Source organism: Ovis aries, chromosome 16 (assembly GCF_016772045.2).
Source record: "Ovis aries strain OAR_USU_Benz2616 breed Rambouillet chromosome 16, ARS-UI_Ramb_v3.0, whole genome shotgun sequence".
Lineage (NCBI taxonomy): Eukaryota > Metazoa > Chordata > Mammalia > Artiodactyla > Bovidae > Ovis > Ovis aries.
Genome location: NC_056069.1, coordinates 41936923 through 41958093, shown reverse-complemented (window position 1 = coordinate 41958093; position 21171 = coordinate 41936923). Strand labels below are relative to the sequence as shown.

The 21171-nt window shown below is 46.1% G+C and overlaps 1 protein-coding gene across 5 annotated transcripts in view; it reads left to right on the top strand.

Moving 5' to 3' along the window:
• PDZD2 (PDZ domain containing 2) overlaps positions 1-21171 on the top strand; it is a 410583-nt gene that overhangs the window by 80320 nt on the left and 309092 nt on the right. For 4 of the 5 annotated variants that reach the window (XM_027980140.3, XM_027980139.3, XM_060400556.1 and 1 more), the window contains one exon: positions 7381-7485. The gene's annotated coding sequence lies outside the window, so the exon portion shown is untranslated. The remainder of the gene's footprint in view (positions 1-7380; positions 7486-21171) is intronic. The other variant, XM_060400557.1, reaches the window with a different exon arrangement.

The window sequence follows — 21171 nt, the reverse complement described above, 5'->3', positions numbered from 1 at the left end:
GCGGGTGGCCTGTCCCACCCTCTGGCTTCAGGAGCCAGCGCGTAACTGAGAGGCTGGTTAAGTGACAAGCACATGATCGAAGTCAGACAACACGAGTCCATCCCAGGACCTTTGCCAGAACCACTGGGCAAGAGGCACGAGCTCTCAGCTGGAGGTTCTGAGCTGGTAGCACTTGAGCTTCGGCTGCTGGTGACCATCTTTGCCGCCACGTGCAGAGTGCCAGCTGGAAGTGAAGGCAGCCCAGAAGATAGAAAAGTCAAGACTCCTAGTGAGTGTGTGTTTGGATGCAGTCTTGTTGAGAGCTATCTCCATTCTCCTTGGACTTTTCATTTGTATGTGTTCATAAATTCTCTTTTCCTTCTATTCTTCAGGTTGAGTTTTTGTCCCTTGCCTCCAACGATTCTATTGATGGAAACAGATTTGTGTCATGAGCACTCAGAACTATTAGATATACTTGTCTACTATAGCACTGGGTCTCTCCATAAGCTCCTGTGAGGGTAATGGCAGCTCCAAATTGTGAGGGTTGGGGATGGAGACACGTAGGGGGACTTCAGAAATAGCTGGTGGGATGGAGGGATGAGCTGAAGGGGATTCGTTCCAAAGCTGTGTTGGTGCAGCTCACGCAGTGTCCGACGGTGTCGGGGGCGCTTAGTGTTGTCACTGGTCACTGCTTCCTTCCGTTCTCCTGGCTCTTGGTGACCTTCTCTATGTAGAGAAGACAGAAGTAGAAGAGACGAGTACACGTAGCCAGACGGGGGCTTACCAGCCTGCTGGAGACGACCAAGAAAGGCCCAACAACGACCTCCCATTACCCATTTTATGTAAACTCTGTATTTTCAAATATCCCAAATTGTAGAGTACACAAGGAATTCTAAGGTGGCAGTTTTAGAAATAAAATTTTTAAGGTGGTCTTGTCTGGGGGGCATTAAATCAGAATCATCTAAAATGGAAGTGATTCTAACAGTTGTGCTATATCTTATGTTTTGCTCTGCATTTTCAGCTGTATTTTTTTTTCTATAGATTTACAGCTAGCTATCCACTGGATGGAAAATATTCTTCAATAAAGCATTTGATGATTTATGATAGCATCATAAGTAGAGTTGACCCCTGAACAATGTGTGATTGAACTACTCATGGGTCCACTTACTGGATTTTTTTCAGTACATATATTGGAAAATTGTTTGGAGATTTGCAAAACAAAAGAAAACAATCTTATGAACCACATAACCTAGAAATAGCAAAAAATATTAAGAAAAAGTTAGATATGTTATGAATGCATAAAATATATGTAGATACTAGTCTTTCCTTACAAAGGCATAAAGTGAGTGATAGTTAATATAGATTAACAATGTATGAGTTTTCCTACTGTTTTATAACTTTGCTTTCAAAGAATTACATTACCATACAATATGCCTGTCTCTCCTAATTGAAGAACTGTGTGTCAGCCTATTATCACAGATAAGCAGTTTAAAAAAAAAAGGAACAATGTTTCCAATATTGTATTATGAATATAATACTGTATGCCATAAAATTTCTATAACAATTTATTCATTAGCGTATAGGCGAGGCTACCGCGAAGCAATCACATTGCTATTTCTTGGTTGCCAATACATGAATCATTATCCCTGTAAATCAATAGGAATTTTCACATCGTCTTTCCATTTTTGATGTCTAATATTAGTAATATGTGGAACATCAACAGTGCTTTATATAAGACAATATTAAGGTAGGTACTGACAAACAGATGACTTATCTTGCAAACAGATGAGATGACAGGAACTTATGATATTGACAAATACGGTACAGTACTTACTGTAAATGTAATTTCTCCTCCTTAAGATCTTTTAATAACATTTTCTTTTTTCTAGCTTATAGATTACAGTATATAATACATATCACACACAAAATGCATGTCAGTTGACTCTTTATGTTATCAGTAAGGCTTCCGGTCAAGTTTTTGGTGAGTCAAAAGCTACAGGCAGATTTTCAACTGCACAGGTGGCCGGCACCCACCTGTTGTTCAAGAGTCAACCATAAACAAAAGATTATCGTTGAAATAGTGAACAGGTTTCTTGCTTTGGGCTTATCTTCCTGTCGCTGCTTGTGTCGGCCTGGCAGTCCATCCAGGGTTAGTGGGCTCCTGGGTATTTCATGGGGGCCTATTATAGAGCATGACTGTGGGGAAGCCTTCAGTGAAACCTGACTTGACCTAATTTGATGCAGATTTTTCTTGCCCTGAATCTCACAAGTCTACCAGCAGTCATGTAACCTTGTTTCAACTTCACGTTCAACCCTCTGACTCATTTGCTTACCCTGATATGAGCAACTGCAATATAAGAGATTTTCACAAGGTCCACAGGGGGGAAAAAAAATTTTTATCCTAAAATTGCTTATGAGGAGCCAGCCACATACTGTCTCATCACTAAGAAGTTTAGAGATTACCCCGTGTTCCATCACTTTACTTTATCTCAAGGGGAGTGAATTGTGTAGTCAGTGGTAGGGTAAGCCTAGACCCAGGTCTCTGATGCTGCCCTACCCAAGGATGGGCATTCACCTCTTGGAGCTGGGAGAAGCTAAGCCATTTCATGGAACTTCAGGACAGTTGTTGTAAGAGGTGGGGAGAAAATCAGAGGAATGTCCTGATGCAAGGGCAGAGTTTATGCAAATGTGCATCCTTTGCATGTCCTCATATCCTCTGAAAGCTGCTAAATGGGGACAGAAATAGCCATAGGTCATTTAATAATTTCATTTTTAGCAGTTGTTGCAAATTTCTCTTCCTACTATGTGGCTTACAGGAGTGGTTCAAGTCATGCAAATGCGACTCTTCAGGCTTCATTTCTTTCCTTTCCCTTCCTCTGGTGGGGAGGCCAGCACACTGTGGTTTCCAGAAGTAAAATATGCCAATAATTCATAGCTGGATAAAGCTGCTTTTGAACTATAGCATGACCTTCAGTATTAAAAGTAACACTCTCTGAGAGCATCTTAGTGAAGTCGCTCAGTTGTGTCCGACTCTGCAACCCCGTGGACTGTAGCCCACCAGGCTCCTCCGTCCATCGGATTCTCCAGGCAAGAATATCGGAGTGGGTTGCCATTTCCTTCTCCAGGGGATCTTCCCTACCCAGGGATCGAACCCAGGTCTCCTGCATTGCAGGCAGATGCTTTAACCTCTGAGCCACCAGGGTATCTTACAGGACTGATATTCTGCTGAGTGCTTTATATGGTTTATTTTGTTTAATTTCACAAGACCCCCCCCCATGAGGCAGACATTACTATTGGCCCACTTTTCTGATGATGAAACTGAGGCTCAGAGAGATTAAGTGACTTGCTCTAGGTCACACAGTTCTGCCATAAGTTTTATTCACTCTGGAAAACTGCAGACCTGAAGAAGACCAATGAAAAGGAATGTTAGAGAGATTAATATCTGTGATATATTTAGATCATGGAACTTCCCCCCACTCCTGCCCCAGAATCATTTCAGAGAGCTGAGAAATAACAGTCCACATCACCATAGGTGGGGTCTTCAACTTTCATTTTTAAATGTATTTTTATTATTTTTTTTAAATTTTTATTTATTTAGGTTTTGGCTGTGCCCCACAGCATGTGGGGGTCTCAGTTCCTGCCCAAGGATCGAACCTGTGCTCCTTGCAGGGCAGCTCAGAGTCTTAGCCATTAGGCTGCCAGGGAAATCTTGGGATCCTCAGCTTTTACCTCTGACTTTCTCACGTCCGTACAGACTGAGGACAGAAGGTCTTCACTGCTCTAAGTGGAAATCTTGATGGTTCCCGGGAGGGACTTTTGAGCAGATGTGTGTCTGGGCTCTGTCCACTGTGCCTTTAATGCTCACTGGGGTGTGTGTTCAGGTTTGTCAGCCCAGGGAGCACAGCTGATCCCAGGCCAGCTTCTGAAGGCTGCAGGCAGATTCCTGGGGAGACGAGGACACTGTGGCCCTGCTTCTCATCACAGTCTTGTTCTGCACTTTCTAAAAATATTCCTGACAAACAGCTAATGGGCATTTTGGCCACACGGCTCTAAACCACCGCTGCCATTTCAAATGGAATGCTTTTCCTTCAGGCCTGTTCGTCTTGATTTATGTGATTGGGATAGATTCACAGAACTTCACTGGAGCCTCCTTACCAGAGAAAAACAATAAAGTGCATTTTTGCTTCCTTTAGCAAGTATTGCCTGTTCATTTACTAGTGAGAAATGAAGTGAAATGAAATAAGAGTTTCATGGGAGGAACACAACTGTAGTTATTGCCTACATATTGTTCAGAGATACACAAGGGGAGGAACCCCCATCTCTTTGGAAGAACAGTTGTTTGTGAAATGCAGGAAGACCGAGGGACAAGGATCTTGTTTATTACATAATTTTAATGTAAATTGCTACAGTTTTTTGGAAAGCAGGTTGACAATATGTATACAGAGCTGCAAGGTGCATGCCCTGTCACCCCAGACTCCTTTCTTATAAATACATTTTGAAGGACTAATTGGAACTAGAGATAATTTTATATTCATCAGAGCATCTTTTATGGTGCAAAATTAAAAAATCAGCCTAAATAACCTAAATTCCCAGGAATATAAAGCTAGTAAAATAAATTATGGTGATCCATTTGTTATAGTACTGCACAGTTATTAAAACGTCAGTCTTTGAAGAATTACAATGATATGGTAAAATGTTTAAGATATAACAAGTGAAAACACAAGCTTAAAAATGAAATAGAGTGTATGACCTCAATTAAGCACAAAATACTGCACAGGTATGCACACATGGGCACGCACATACTTTGGAAAACAACTGAAGAAGAAATTCAAAATTGCACTTGTCTCTGATGGGTGAGATTGTGGAGACTTTATCTTCTTTATGTATTTCTTTATTTTCTCCATGTCGTTTGTAATGAAAATTGATTCAGTTAACAGGCAGAATTTATTTTTTTAAGGAAAACTCTGAGAATTTTCTTGGGGTCTTGTACGTAGGCATCCATAGCTCAATAGTGATTTCCAGTGGAGACCTGCAAAATCAGGACAGCTCTGAGCTCAGTCTGTTGTGCTAAACAAGAGGGTGGCCGCAGGTAAAATAAAAGAGAAAGCTGAACCTGCAGTCAGAATACTGGAGTCTTCCCCCAGATATCCCCCTCTTGCTAGCTGAGAGTCTGGGGAAAACCATCAGCTACTCCAGGTTTCTCTCATGGCCTAGTCTCCTGGGAGAGAAGAGATGCCCCAGTGCCAGTTCTCGCTGGGACTACGAAGCAGAGAGATGGCTGTACATGTGCTTTCATGGCGTTTGCTGTTACTCAGGATGCCACCACCCAAGGCCTATTCTCCCACTGTCTTAAAGATCTGTTTGTTTATTTATTTTTGCCTGCACTGGGTCTCCGTTGCTTCACTAGGGCTTTCTCTAGTTGTGGTGAGTGGACTGCTCATTACAGTGGCTTCTCAGGCGAGCAGGCTTTAGCAGTTGTGGTGCATGAGCTTAGTTGCTCTGTGGCACGTGAGATCTCCCCAGACCAGGGATCAAACCCGTGTCTCCTCCATTGGCAGGCGAATTCTTAACCACTAGAGCACCAGGGAAGCCCTCAAATATGTATGTATTAAATGCAATGTTCATTGACCAGTAAATACTTCAATCCATGACCTTGCCTGTGGACAGTTACATTTTCATAGGGAAAAGGGAACAGCCTGTAAGTCAAAAGACAGCTCCCCGCAGCAGGCTGCAGGGTGGCAGCTCTGACCAGCGTGGCAGAGCTCAGGGGGGCCTGGCTCCGCTTGCCAAGGGTCTGGATGTTGAGTCTCCAGGCCTTCTGCTTGAGAACAGGTGCGTCTGCAGGGAAGCCATCCACCCTCCCTGAGCCTTTGGGGATTTCCCATCAGAGATAATAATAATCCCTTCACAAGGTTAATGTGAAAAGTGACACCATGTACGTGAGATGAGCCTGGGCACAATGGAGAGCGGAGGTTGCCCACTGCAGGGATGTGGGCTGAAGCTCGTGGCAGATGGTTTTGTGGGATTTGCGGAGTGCTTACTTTTCATCCTTTAAGGATCAAATTCGTTGTCAATATTTTAAAATCAAGAGATCTCACAATTTTGTGTGAGTTTGTTTGTTTACTCCTCTGGGTCCCGGCTTTCTGGCAGGCACCCATCGGCTAGAGCTCAGTAGCGGCTGTTCACTGTCACAGGGGTCCAGGCCTCAGCATGCACCAGGCCCAGCATTTGCCACCACATCTCCATGGTGAGAGAGGGGAGTGGTGATGGAGGCTGGCGCCTTGAAGACAGAACTTTCTCCCTGAGTCTGCATTACCATATGCAGATTGTGTGACTAAATTTAGCCAAACTCATAAACTTGCAGAACCGTAACTTGCCAGACCCTCTCTCTGTTTCTTAATTGAAGTGGGATAATATTTGTCTCTTCCAAGAGGATTGCAGCAAGGCCTAAGGGAAAAGATGGGTGTGAAATACTCAGAACACAGGTGTTTGATCAGATTTACCTGCTTGACCTCTGAAGGCATTTGACTTATCAGCTTCTGCTAGAAGCTGTGAATCAAATGATACTGTTTCTATTACTTTATTGTTATCTATCTATCTGCCTACATCTCTGTCTGGTAATTTCTTTGCTTTATGTTAATATACAAATTTAGTGGAGGTCACGGTTTAGTCGCTAAGTTGTGTCCAACTCTTGTGACCCTGTGGACTATATAACCCACCAGGCTCCTCTGTCCATGGGATTCTCCAGGCAAGAATACTGGAGTGGGTTGCCATTCCCTCCTCCAGGGGACCTTCCCGACCCAGCGATCAACCCTGGGGCTCTTGTATCACAGGAGAATTCTTTACTGCTGAGCCTGGAGGAAAGCCAATTTAGAAAGTCTTCCAAATATTCTTTCAGGCTAGCCAGTCAGTTTTCCCCTGCAGAGGATGTTATTTGAAAAACATGAGAATTCTTTTCCCCTTGGTGAGTTTGCCCTCGGTCCCTCGATCTTGACCTCTTGTGAGTCTGTATAACATGTTTTCATACTTGATTATATTCTTCTCATTGCTGCCTGTCTTTTCTTTTCAACTAGAGTATGAACTCTGTCATTTTTTTCTGTTCCAATATCCTGCACAATACCTAACATTTTACAGATAGTAAATCACTCATGGAATGAATAGCTGAAGTAGGTGCTAGAAGGAGGTGTAAATGGCTCTTCTGAAGGCAGGCCCAGTGGCATCCGTACAGGTTTTTACAGCACCAGTCTTTCATTATAGCGACATTAGCTGTCCCTTCATCCATCCCCAGCAACCCCTCCTAAAAGGCGCCTTCTCTGTTGGACTCAGCCAGAGACTGGTGTCTCGGGTACTGAAGCAATGGGGGAAGCTTCCTTTCTTTCTGATCCTTTCTTTCTTCCCAAGGAAGAAGCAGAACAACCGGGTGGACCTGACACGTAGTTTGCTGTCCCGATGACTGCATGCTGAGAGACTGGAGGATGAGACATGCAATCAGTATTTCCAGCTCAAGTAAGTGGCTCAGGTGACATCAAGTGTGTAGTTTTTCTGTCCTGGTCTTTTAATTGTTTTGCTTTAATTTTGCCTATTTTATAACCCCAAGCACAAGCAACTTCTTACTAACATGGTAGCAGCATTATACAGGTTTAATATAATACAGGGCTGGCCTCCGAAGCCCGTAGGACTGGGCGTGTCTGGAGCTTTCTGAGGTGGTCCCTTCCTGAGGAATCCGTAGGTGGAATTTTTCTTGCCACAACTGAACTGTAAAGCAGGGTCCTGTTGAGGGCTTGTGGGCTCACTTCACCCTGCTCTAAAGTGGTTTCCTTTTCCAAATCACATGGATGTACTGAAGATTATATCCATTCCTTGAGATTTGGGCAGAGTTGTTAGTTCAGTTTCTTTCAAAACCAGGGCAGGGCTTGCCTCATCCATGTTTACTGGCCACTCACAGAAAGGGATCAGGAGAAGGTCAGCCACTCCCTTATTAGGCAAAAAAAAAAAGTCCTTTCTGTCACCGTTGGTGTCCAAGAGAAGGTCTTCATTCACCTTAAAAATAAAAAAGGGGAAGAAAATGACTTACTTCAAGAGTACCTTTGATACTGATATAATTTGAATGAGTCATAAAATGCTTTTTCTTTTGACATTTATTCTCTTTGCCAATGTTTGGTATCTTGATGCTAATTCTGAAGGAAAAATAAAAAGAAAAGAAAGATTTTTTTCCCCTTTGTAGTTTGGACAGGAAAGACTCTTATTGTAAAAACAGTGTTCTTTTTGTCCTCTTTTGGTGTATGTATAATTATTGAGGCTCAGGTTTTATTCAAATGATTTCCGGGGGCTTTAAGGAACTTTACTAAAAAGCTTTAGTTCAGTTCAGTTCCTCAATCATGTCTGACTCTTTGCGACCCCATGGATCGCAGCACACCAGGCCTCCCTGTCCATCACCAACTCCCAGAGTTCACTCAGATTCACGCTCACCGAGTCCGTGATGCCATCCAGCCATCTCATCCTCTGTCGTCCCCTTCTCCTCCTGCCCCTAATCGCTCCCAGCATCAGAGTCTTTTCCAATGAGTCAACTCTTTGCATGAGGTGGCCAAAGTACTGGAGTTTCAGCTTTAGCATCATTCCTTCCAAAGAAATCCCAGGGCTGATCTCCTTCAGAATGGACTGGTTGGATCTCCTTGCAGTCCAAGGGACTCTCAAGAGTCTTCTCCAACACCACAGTTCAAAGCATCAATTCTTCGGCGCTCAGCTTTCTTCACAGACCAACTCTCACATCCATACATGACCACTGGAAAAACCATAGCCTTAGTAGTGCTAAAAAATTCTGTTCCTAGTAGGATGAAAAACCCTGCATTAGCGTGTAGCATTTCTGCACCTGGTTCCATCCCCTGCTGGTGCAGCCCCAAGTCTGCAGGCTGAGGTGGCGCGAGGTCCCAGTTTCCCCTTGTCCCCACCTTCATCACTCGAGTGAACAGATCCCAAGTGTCTCTCGGATGCCCCTTGTCTTGCATTTTTCTGGGGCTCGTGCTCAGTGTTTTCTCGTTCCTATTTAATTTTCAAGTAGTATTTCTTATATTAGAATTTCTTATAAAGCAATTCATATTTGTCATAGAAAAATCAGAAAATATAGATGGACCCAAAATGGAAATATACACCAATTATCCCACCATCCAAATAAAAGTGCTATTAATACTTTGGGGGGTGGTATAGTAAGAGCTAGAGATCAACAGAGGGAGAAAGTGACTTTTATCTGCCTGTTTTATATTTTGGTTTATTCTCAGTATCTAGAATAGTATCAGATACACTGTAGGTGCTCAGTAAATATTTGCTGAAAAAATGAAACAGATCTGGGCTTCCCTGCTGGCTCAGTGGTAAAGGAAATGCCTGCCGATGCAGGACACATGGGTTTGATCCTTGATCTGGGAAGATCCCACATGCTGTGGAACAACTAAGCCAGTGTACCGCAAGTACTGAGCCTGTGCGCCTAGAGCCCACGCTCTCCAACAAGAGAAGCCACTGCAGTGAGAAGTCCATACACCGCAACTAGAGGACAGCCCACCAAGGAGCAAAGCCCCACATAGCCATAACAAAATAAATGCAATTATTCATAAATATAAACTAAAGCGCATCTTAGAAGTCCCCCTTCTCCAGGAAACACTCATACACCACCTGAGACATCTTTTTCCAGGCCTCTCTGGACCTACAGCCAAAACCACCTTCACTGGCCCTTTCACTGTGGCCATTTACGGCCCACCTAGCCACACTTGCACACACATTAGAGTCTTCTCCGTTCTTAGAAGAGTGTGCCATTAGCCTCTCAGCCTTCCTGTGTTAGGAGGAAAAGAGGTCTTTGTAAGGTCAGATTTGTAAGGTCTATACTTATGTCCTCATGTCCTTAGCAAAAGTTTGCACTTTCAGAGTAATGCTCATTGTATACTTTTTTAGTGAGGTGTTTCCTCAACCATGCAAATGAATTTTTTTTTTCAAATACCAAGAACTAAATGGTCTGTACTAGGAAACAGTATGGGAAATTTTAGCAGAATTTGTCTGAATTGTGCCTTTTACCATAGCCCAACTCTAGGAAGATAAACAAAAAACAAAACAAAACTAGGGAAACTTAATCCATGAAGCCACGGGAGGCTGCAGGGGCTGTGCTTCAGAGCAACATAAGCAACCACATATAGGGCTGTAAATAGAGCTGTGGGGCCCTAGCGGGTTTGATCTGCTTGGAAGTCAGACTTTATTGGTTGGATTCCTGGCATCCTGGGCAAGAGTCACTGCCAATCCACCTCCCCTCCCCGCAAAATCAAAGAATAGCCTTGGCTTTGGCCAAGACAAATGCCTATGTACAGCGAGGGCAAGGCTTTTGCGGCTGTGTCTTCATGGCCTCAGGAAGTGGAAGTCCTCATGAGTGGCTTCCTGAACCGATGAGGTATGGATCAGCAAAGGCAAAGCAGGATCAACTCAGGAGTCAATTCATTTCCTTGGCCATCAGGAGGATTGTTCTGAGAAGATTCTATGGCTATGTCTAGCATCAGAAGGAAGAAGAGCTGGGATCCATTAGCAATGTCTGTCGTGGGGAGGGGTGTGGGAAGGGGTCTGGTGTGCCAGCTGTCTGTCATCCTTGGCATAGATTATGAGATGGTGCTCAAAAATGGAATTTTAAATAATCACCCTTGGAAAAGTATGTCTGTCATAAAGGGCTCTTTGACTAGGGTGCCCATATGCTTTTTTTTTTTTTTATCAAATTAGGATACTTCTAAAAGTGAAAAGGGGTGCTGTTATCCCAAGACAACAAGAGTAAACATGAGCCTATGACATTTTGTTCATTGCCGTCTTCATGAAAGCTGTTCCTGCCTGTACATCCTCCGCCTGCATTTCAGGGGCTGCCTGGGCAGGATCTCCCACTGTGCTGAGTCGCCAAGTCACGCGCAGTTCTTTGCTACCCCGTGGACTGTAGGCCACTAGACTCCTCTGTCCATGGGATTCTCTAGGCAAGAATGCTGGGGTGGGTTGCCATGCCCTCCTCCAAGGGATCTTCCTGACCCAGGGACTGAACCCATGTCTCCTGCATTGGCAGGTGGATTCCTTACCACTAGTGCCACCTGGGAAGCACCCCCTCTTTCCGCTATGCTCTATGCCCTATTTCCAGGGAGCCCTCTGATTGGGGCGTATCTGTCTCAAGTCCCCAAGACTTGACAGAGAGTGACCCATGCGCCCACCTCCTTTTGTCCTCAACACGCTATGCAGAGGGGCTCCCAGTGAGAGCTCTGTGGCTTGGGGACTTTTCTGCCAATACTGGCGGATCTCAGGTCATGGCATCCACTTCTCCCAATGGCAGAGACATCAAATCTATCTACTCGCTATGTTTCTCCAAATGCCAGGGTTGTGCCTTCCTACTCCCTGTGGTGTGAATAGCCCTACAGCCTGACCTCAGAGGCCTAGCTTTCCAGAAACCCCATCCCACAAGCCTGCACCTGAGCTGGGCTGGCCGCCATGCTGTCCCATGGAGCACCGTGCTCACCCCATAGCCTGCAAGCTGAGCAGCAGTGACGGCGGAGCTCTGGGTACTGAGCATGACAGAGCTGGAATTCCCTAGGGACATTATATATTTTTTTCCTTTGTTAAAACTCTGGATATACATTTATTCCCAAGAAAGGGCCCCATTCTTTAGGTTACCATGAATAAACTCAGGCTATGTGGGACCGAAGTGATACAGTGGGAAGTTGACTGCAGAGATTTCCTGCTGGAAATGTCTGGTTGGCCATTTTCCTGGTAAGTTATGGGTCTTGCTTAGGAGTGTTAGCTTCATGTCCCAGATTGAGCATGAAGATATTTTGATTGGGCAAATAATGTGCTTAGCCAGTATATTTGGTATTGAAGGTGGTGGTTAGTTTAGTTCCCAGTGTGAGATGACAGTGTTGGAGTCGGAAGACTTGGATTCTAGACCTGACTTGCTCACAAATGGTTGGGGTGACTGTGGGCATGTCCCTCTTCCTCTCTGCACTCCTCTCCTCTTCCTGTAGGTGGGCAGGTGGGCCAGGTCAGTGACCATCACACTGGGTCTCTGCTGTTGTGCAGGCTCTGCGCCGCAGCACAAGGGCTTCTCATTGCCATGTGCAGGCTTGTGTGGTTGTGGTGCTCAGGTTGTAGGCTCGGAGGCTTCTCTCATTTCCCCACAGCTTGTGGGATCTTAGTGCCCTGTGCTGTGCTATGCTCGGTCGTGTCCGACTCTTTGCGACCCCATGGACTGTAGCCCACCTCTCCTCCCACGTCTCCTGTATTGGCAGGTGAATTCTTAACCACTAGACTGCCAGGGAAGTCCCCATCACACTGCTGTAGAAATGGTCCCCCCGCTCCTTTCCAAAACATAACACATAATCGTAAGATATAACACCACACCTGCTCAGAAGCCAAATGAGGCCCAGATGGAGCAGGGCTCCTGGAGCTTTCCCTCGCTCCTGGTCTGCGGAGGCTGCGGGTCTCCCCGACTCCCCCCGGCAGTGGAATCTGTGATGTTTCTCTCCTGCCACCCGCCTTCTGGCCATCTTTCCTCGTAGGCTGTTCTCTGCATGTAGGCATTTTTGGCAAGGGGTGGGTGGGAGAATTAAAAGGAGATGAAATTTGAATCTGTTCATTTTGCTGCTCATCAGCAGCTCTGAGCACACACTTGGTTGGGGTGAAGCTTGAAACCAAAGATTCAGAGAAGGTGGTAGGTTATCTGTGCCTTGCAGTCCCAGGGGGCTGGGCTCACTGCGCCTGGGAACGTCTGGTGTGGGTTGACTGTCCTGGTCTGTATGTCTCTCTAGCATTGCCTCTGGGACGGTGGTTCCCAGACCTGGAATAACAGGATAACCTTGGTCTTGGGCTTCCCTTGTGGCTCAGACAGTAAAGAATCTACCTGCAATGTAGGATACCTGGGTTTAATCCCTGGGTCAGGAAGATCCCCTGAAGGAGGGCATGGCAATCTACTCCAGTATTCTTGCCTGGAGAATCCCATGGACAGAGGAGCCTGGTGAGCTACAGTCCATGGGGTCGAAAAGAGTTGGACACGACCAAGTGACTAACACTTTCACTTTCAACCTTGGTCTTGGAATGCACCAGTCCCTTGTCAACCTATTAAAATTAGAGGCAGCTCTAAGCAAGCAAGTGGATCAAAGTGATTTTGTTGACCCTTAATTTATACTTACCTCTTAAATATAACAACAACTCTGTGAGGTAGGGTTTACTGTTTTGAAGTCACTTCCTTGCTTATCTGTCTCCTAATGGAACCAAGGGCAGGAATGATGCTTGAGCTGTACATGTCTTGGCTTAGATCAGAAGCACATAGTAGGCTTGCAGGTTTTGGTTCAGTTTAGTCACTCAGTCGTGTCTGACTCTGCAACCCCATAGACTGCAGCACACCAGGCCTCCCTGTCCATCACCAGCTCCTGGAGCTTGCTCAAACTCAAGTCCATTGAGTCAGTGATGCCATCCAACCATCTCATCCTCTGTCATCCCTTTCTCCTCCTGCCTTTAGTGTTTCCCAGCATCAGGGTCTTTTGCAATGAGTCAGTTCATGTCAGGTGGCCAAAGTATTGGTTTCAGCTTCTGCATCAGTCCTTCCAGTGAATATTCAGGACTGATTTCCTTTAGAATGGACTGGTTGGATCTCCTTGCATTCCAAGGGACTCTCAAGAGTCTTCTCCAACACCGCTGTTCAAAAGCAACAATTCTTCAGCACTCAATTTTGGTTAGTTTTTTATTTTTTCCATGTGTCAGATAGGTGAGTGAATGAGCAAACAAAGCTCAGAAATGTTAAGCAATTAACTTGGCTGTAAATCTAGGGTAGACATCTGTCTCCATCGAGCCCAGCTGATTCGTGAGTAAAGAAGGAGAAAGTGTGGGTCCAGTGTCTTCATCTCCTCAGTGCTCGCATTCCCCACCCTCCACTAAGTGTCCCTGGTTTCCCTGTAGTCTGTCCCCAGGCCCAAGACTCCTTTTTTCCCCACCGTGGTGCCCCTGGCTCCCCCTTCCAGGAGAGACTCATCGAGGGCATAAGGAGACAAGTGTTCTGTAGAAAAATGGTGTCCTGCTCTGATGGTGTTTATCTTTGGGATCACAGTCTTCTCCATAGAGGTTTATCAAACCTGCTAGACATACCGATTCCTGGGCCATTCCCAGGCCTGCTGAATCAGGATTTCTGGAGATGAAGACCTGACCAAGCAGGTGCTTTTAAAAGCAACTGATCCTGCCCTTCCTATCCATCATCAGCTAAGAGTCCCCCAGGAGCTGACTTTTAGGGTCACGTGGGCCAGCTTGCCATCTCCAGCCCCTTCCATGCCGCATCCCACTTCCTCACTCTGGGTCATGGTTTTCCCCACTTGAAAAAGTCTTTGCTCCCGTTTGCCTTTATCTTCATAACAGGTGGCCTTTGGAGCCCAGCTCATCCTTCAAGCCTCGCCTTCACTTTGGGGCTCACCCTTGCTTCCTTGTTTTCTGACTACTACTGGCAACCCACTCCAGTACTTTTGCCTGGACAATCCCATGGACAGAGGAGCGTGGCGGGCCCCAGTCCGTTGGGTCACAAACAGTCGTCCACGACTGAGCGACTAATACTTTCACTGTCACTGGCTCCTGTGGGCCCTACAGATTAGCCCTTATTTCAGTCACTCAGTAAGTAGTTAATGAGCAGCTGTGATGTGACACTATTTCTTTAGTTCTGAGGGATGCTGCAGTGGGCAAAACAGATAAAGACCTTGCCCTCACTCTAGTGGAGTAGACACACACTAAACATGGTGCAAAATATGTTTACAAATAAAGTTAGTTCTGCTAATGACAGGTGCTAGAAAGCAACCAAAGAAGGGTGAGGGGCTAGATAATTAGGGGCGCCATTCTAGGTAGGGTATTTGTGAAAGGCCGAGTGAGAAGTATGAGGTGGGGATCTGTGTGGATCTAAGGCAGAGATTGTTTCCATCCATCTCAAGTTGGCAACAACCAAGCCTTGGCTCTAGACAGTCATCGCCACAGGGTTCCTGGATAGCCTGATTCAGAGAGAACAGCAATGCTGAGGGCCTGGGGCAGGAGCATTTTTGCTGGATTCAAGAAAGAACAAGTGGGTCACTGTTCCTGGTGTGTTTCTAGCACCTAGAGGGCTGCTGGGTACTTGCTAGGGACTCAGTATCTACCTGAATGATCGTGGCTGGAGTGAAGAGGGTGGGACGACTGATGAGAAGAGATAGTTAGGAATCAGGTTATACAGCTCTGTGAAAGCCACTGTGAGGACTTTGGATTTTATCCTGAGTATGATTGGATGTTGTTCAGTGTGTTGCATAGAACAGTAACATGATCAAACTGCCTTTCCTCCAGCATAGAGGATGGAGTGTGTGGGGTTAGGGCAGAAGTAGGGAGACCAGTGGAACACTCTTGCAGAGGTCTAGGGCTTGGGCACTTGGACTGAAGTGACATCAGTACAGATAATGAGAAGACTTTGGACTCAGGGTATTTTAAAGGTAGAGATTTTGGGTTCTGAGCATAGCTGGGATAGGATGGGAAGTCAAGCCTCAATTCCAAGAGTTTTTACATCAACAGCTTGGTGGAAGGATGATGCTAAATTAATATGTTTGTTCATTTCCTGTTTGTCCGTTTTCCCTTTGATGAGGACCATGCTACATATGGAGCAGCCCCTTGGCAGGACCGGTGTGCCAGGTGCATTATATGAATCCAGGAGCAGTTGGAGCTGCTGATTGGTGACCTTGAGCCCTAACCCCATTCCATGGCTTCAGCACCCTGGGGTTGGTTTGGGTGTTCTCACTACAGAAGACTTCTGTGAGGGTTGCCCCTCTGCATCATTCAGTTGTCATCAGGGAGTTAAGATGCCGCCTCTGCAGGAGCTGGGCTGGGGGAGGAGGTGGGAACAGAACCCAGAAGTTCAACAGCCCAACCCCTCTCTTTCCAAGTTTATACATTGTTGGGGGAGTGTTCCTCCTTGTTCTTGGTATATGCGGGTATTTCTCTGCCTTTGCAAATGCTCACCTTGTTCCCTCTTAAGCAGCTCTCTCTCTTGCTTTCCTTGTTCACTTGTCAAAACGCCATCCCTTCCTCAAAGCCCATTCCAAGTGCTATTTCTTCCATGTAGCTTTTCCCAGCCTGATGTGGTTTCTGCTGCCTCTGAACCCCACAGTGGTTTATACCTTTCTTATGACATCATCTTCTCCAGGGTGTTTGAGCTGGAATGCCCACAGTGAAATGATGGGCCCTAATTCTCTTTGAATCCCTCCCCCAGGGCCCAGTGCAGTCTCCTGAACCCAGCAGGCACTTGGTAAATATTATTCAAATTGAAATCGACTTCCTTTATGATTCACTTTCAGCAACTGCAGGATATTTATTTCCTAAAGAAGATTTGGGTCAGGAATCAAGCAATCAAATGTCTAAGACATGTCATATGGAGACTATAAATAAATGAAGTGAGACTAGTACAAGAACATTTTTGATAAAGATGTCATTGTAAGGAAGATTTCACTTTCTTTGTCACCCTTTAAAAGATGATAAGAGGCAATAGATACAGGGTCTCTCTTGGGAAGCAATAGGGAGTGGTGGAGACTGGGGTGAACAAGAGGGCATGTGCTGATCCATCCATCCATCCATCTCAAGTTGACAACAACCAAGCCTTGGCTCTAGACAGTCATTGCCACAGTCTTCCTGGATAACCTGATTCACAAGCAAAGCTTCAAATTCAGAATTTTTGCATGGAAAACCCTGATTCCTAGATGTCTAGCAAATGATTCCCCCACACCCTGCCTTGGGGTTTTTTCTTTTTCTTTTTTTTTTTTAAACCAACCAACACTATTGGGAGGGCCTGGCTACCAGCTTAGGATCTCTGACTTTTATGTCAGACTTTTTCCCACTCAGGCAAATAGGTAAATTTATCTTGAAATTGCAAAGAGATCTAGCTGTTTTCCATTAAAAAAAGAGGATGTTTGCATCTCGTTTTTATTCCTTAGCATTTGCTTTCCATTGTCCTGCCTCCATCTGAGTGGGAACCCCAGGGTTACAATTATTAATTTGTGCCCAAGTCCCAGCTTCGTGTGACATAAGCGCTTCTATAGCTTGCCTTGAACTCTGTATAACGGGCTTTTTATTTTCCTCCAGGAGTGGTTTAAATGGAGGCTGCAGTCTTCTGCAAAGCATAATTGGTTTTAAATTGTAGGTTTAATAATAATGATGTCGGGCTTAATGTAGTGCCTTTCAGCTTCTGCTGGCAGCCCTTGGAAACCAGTCCCTCATCAATCGCTATGCTCTCTTTCCTCAGAAGGAGACAGCTGTTAGGGACCTGAGTCCTGCTATGTACCCCACCCCGTCCTGCTGTGGACCACAGGGGTGAGGAGGCCCAATGCCTGCTATAGCCTTGGGTCGCTGGAGGAGAGGCAAGTCGACGGGCATTTCTCTGTGCCCTGGGCATAGGGGTCAGAGGCTGGACTTTCAAGGCTCTTTGTTGCCTTTTTCCTCTCTTTCTTCACCTTTGGGTCACTCCACAGCACATTAGCAATTCTTTTGGAAGATGAGCAGAGGAATGCAAATTCCACAGTTTGGCTTCTGTGTAGAGGGTTTAATTGAGAAGGTATATTAACTTAATTGGTTATCATCTGGCTTCTAGCTTCTTCCTGTGTTTTAAGTAACTTTTTTCCATTTTCTTTTGCCATGGCCGATAAAGCATGCCTTTAAAAGATTAAATGTTATATTTTGGTCTCTCCAAGTGAAAAGACCTCTGGTTCAGAAATCAGAGAGCCAGGACTCTGATTATGACTATTCTTAGAGTGATCTGCAAATACTCAGCTCTCCTAGCCTCATTTCTGAAGCATCGGACAGATGAGTAGATTAAATTACATGACCACCAAAGTCCTTTTCCAGTGCTTGTAATGGAGGACTTAAGCGTTTCTGTGAAATGACGCCAAACTCCTCCTTGAACAACATTTGGTGTATTTCAGAAGTCAATAAAAATACCAATCTACATATGTTATACAACAGACTAACTGAGGCTTGGATGAGTAAGGGCTGGTTCAGCGAAAACTCGGCATTTGTGTTATAAAAAGCACAGAGAAGGATGCTGGGGCTGTGTGATGTGGAGTGTCCTGCTTGTAAATTACAGGCAGCGCAGTCAATGACAGGGTAGCAGTCCCCGTGGCCAGCTGATGATCGCCCTTTGGAGGTTTCCCAGGATCCACCCTATGGACAAACCACAGACGTTCAGAACTTGTGGTCTAGTTCACCATCAATGACAAGCAGCTCCTCATTTGTTTGGGGGTCTGAACTGACTTGGCGTCCACTACCATTTCTAGTTTTTTGTTGTAGACAAGAGCAAATTATAACCTGGGAAGAATGGAGGGGGTAAAAATGGAAACATGAGCCCTGAAGAAGTTTCTCTGGGCTTGGAACTCTGTGGTGGCTGTTTGCTCCAGTGATTTGGAGGAAGTGGTCCTAGCAGAATTTGAAGGTAGTACATGTAGAATACCCAATTTTGTCCAAATATCACCTGCAAAAAGCTGATCAGACAGCTATATTCTGCCACCTTCTCCCCTCTTTTGAGCACGTTATGCGCCAATACTTTGGCCCTTGATGTGAAAAGCTGATTCCTTGGAAAAGACCCTGATGCTGGAAAAGATTGAGGGCAGGAGAAGGGGTGACAGAGGATGAGATGGTTGGATGGCATCACTGACTTGATGGACATGAGTTTGAGCAAACTCTGGAAGACGGTGAAAGACAGGGTAGCCTGGCGTGCTGCAGTCCATGGGGTCGGAAACAACAGCAACTGAACAACAACAGCAAATGCTCCTGGAGGCTCCAAGTTCATGCATCAGTAGACTTTAGCCGTCTATATGGCTTTCTGTTATTTTCCTTAATCTTTAGGTGGTGTGTTGTGTTTTTTATAGATGAAAATGGACAACCGAAGTTAACAGGCTTTGTTCTTTCAAAGTAAACATTCTTAAAAAGGACCAAACCTAATATGAATAATAGATTCAGTGGAAGGGAAACCACGCCCCCGCCCCCTGTTTCCAGGAACAATTTGCCAGTCTCTCTGTGAGACGGAATAACAGCTTCTGAGTGGCAGATTTTAGCAGCTGGTGAAGATAGCCTGGCTGGCTGTGCAGTGAAGGGAGGGGACGGTTGGGCATAGCAGGCTGGACTACAAGGTCATTTGCTCACTGCTCTGAAAAGCTGGATGTGGTGTAAACAGCTGCCTACATTGATTCCAGTTCTGACAAACAGGGTCCATATTTTAAGGTCTACAGATTAGGTACAGAAGACTCTTGACTTCAGATTTCTTAAAATGACTATTAAATTGCTGACCACTAAGGTGTTAATGTCTGTAATTTAGACCTTCAGATGGCCCCAGGGCCCTTTGGGAAGGGGACAGGAAAAGGTTAGTTCTGATGGGGAAAGGCAAAGCAGTAAAAGAAGATGAGTTCAGGTGAAGTACTGTAGGGAGAGGCGGCAGGGTGCCTCTGGGACCTGGCGTGTGTCTGCATGTGCCCGTGCGGAGCTCAAGGTCACATGCTTACCATTGACATCAGAGACCTTTGGGAGTGAGGCTCAAGGTTAAGATGAGGGTTGAGAAACTTTCAGAGTTTTTCTAAAGGCCAGCTACGGAAAGGCTGTAATCTCCCTGAAGGTAACAGCCATTTCGTTTACCCATTATCATATCCCCTTAGTACTTGGTGGGCAATTAGATGAGAGGAAGGGAGAAAGCTGGAGAAGACCTCATACCAGCGCTGACTGGCCATGCTATTGGCCCCCGTGGGGTCCTGGGCACACCAAGGGGCTGCCGCCAGGTCTGCGGTGGGACATCCAACTGCTCGGTGGAGGAACGGATTTCCTCTGGATGCTTGAAGCAGGAAAAGTATTTATTGAGAGGATGTTGGGCAGCCCACGGAGCCAACAAGGCCTAAAGATCAGAACGGGAGAGGAATCCAGGTGGACTTTGAGATGACAGCCAGCTGGCTCACCGGGCAGGTCTGTGGACACCAGGCTGACTCGGCACCCATGGCTGTCTCTGCCTGAACACCGTCCTGATGCTCCTGACCGCTCAGTGCTGCCCCCTGCAGAGAGCTCCTTGTAAATGATTCCCAGACCCCAAGTCCACAATGAGAGGGCCATGCTCCCCACCCACTCGTGGGCTTGGGTCCTGGCTGTCCCTGTGGTGACCTTACACACAATATGGATGGGAGTGGGGACTCTGTACAAGTCCATGGAGCTGGGTGGCCAAGGAAAAAATACACAGTGTCCCTTGGGGGGAGGAGTTGGAAGAACCCTCAGTGTGATGAGTAACCCAGTTAATTAAGCAAATATGAACAAACAAAATAAAAGCAGCACTGTATGCCTTTTAGACTTTTATGTCAAATCAGGGGCGACAGGGGTCAGTAGGTTCCAGTGTATTAAGACTATGCTAATAGCAGTTCCCAGGGGCTAGGACGGCCTATTGGCTGACATGACACTCAGCACCTTCTTAGGAAAAAGTCTCAACATGAAACAGAATGGTCAGGGTGGTGTTGCTGTCGGTTCAACCAAAGCATCAGAGTTTCCGTGTCCTGAATGTGCACGAGATCAGTCCTGACTCTGTCTCTTTCCTCCTCACCCCCACCTGAGGACGCACCAGTCATGCGGGCCCGTGGTTTTTCTGGGAGCCCTACATCAGGAGAAGGGGTCAGCCAGGGCCCATCAGCCCAACCTCATGCCCTATGGAGTGTTCTGGATTCTGAAGGTGAATTAACTCTTGTTTTTATTGCATTGCTCATTCCAGCTCCTGCCTATCTCCCTAATTCATCCCACATGTCAGGTCCCTTCTGCTTGCGGCGGTCACTGCCCAGCCCAGGGGGCTCCTCTGTTTGGTGCATCTTGTTGGCCTGTCTGGTGGCAGCTCTGTCCACAAGCCCCCCTGGGTTCGCAGGCATCTCACCTGGGAGTTGCCTCCTCCTGTTCTCACCTGCTGCTGCTGCTAAGTCGCTTCAGTCATGTCCTACTCTGTGCGACCCCATAGACAGCAGCCCACCAGGCTCCGCCGTCCCTGGGATTCTCCAAGCAAGAACACTGGAGTGGGTTGCCATTTCCTTCTCCAGTGCGTGAAAGTGAAGTCACTGAGTCGTGTCCAACTCTCAGAGACCCCATGGACTGCAGCCTACCAGGCTCCTCCGTCCATGGGATTTTCCAGGCAAGAATACTGGA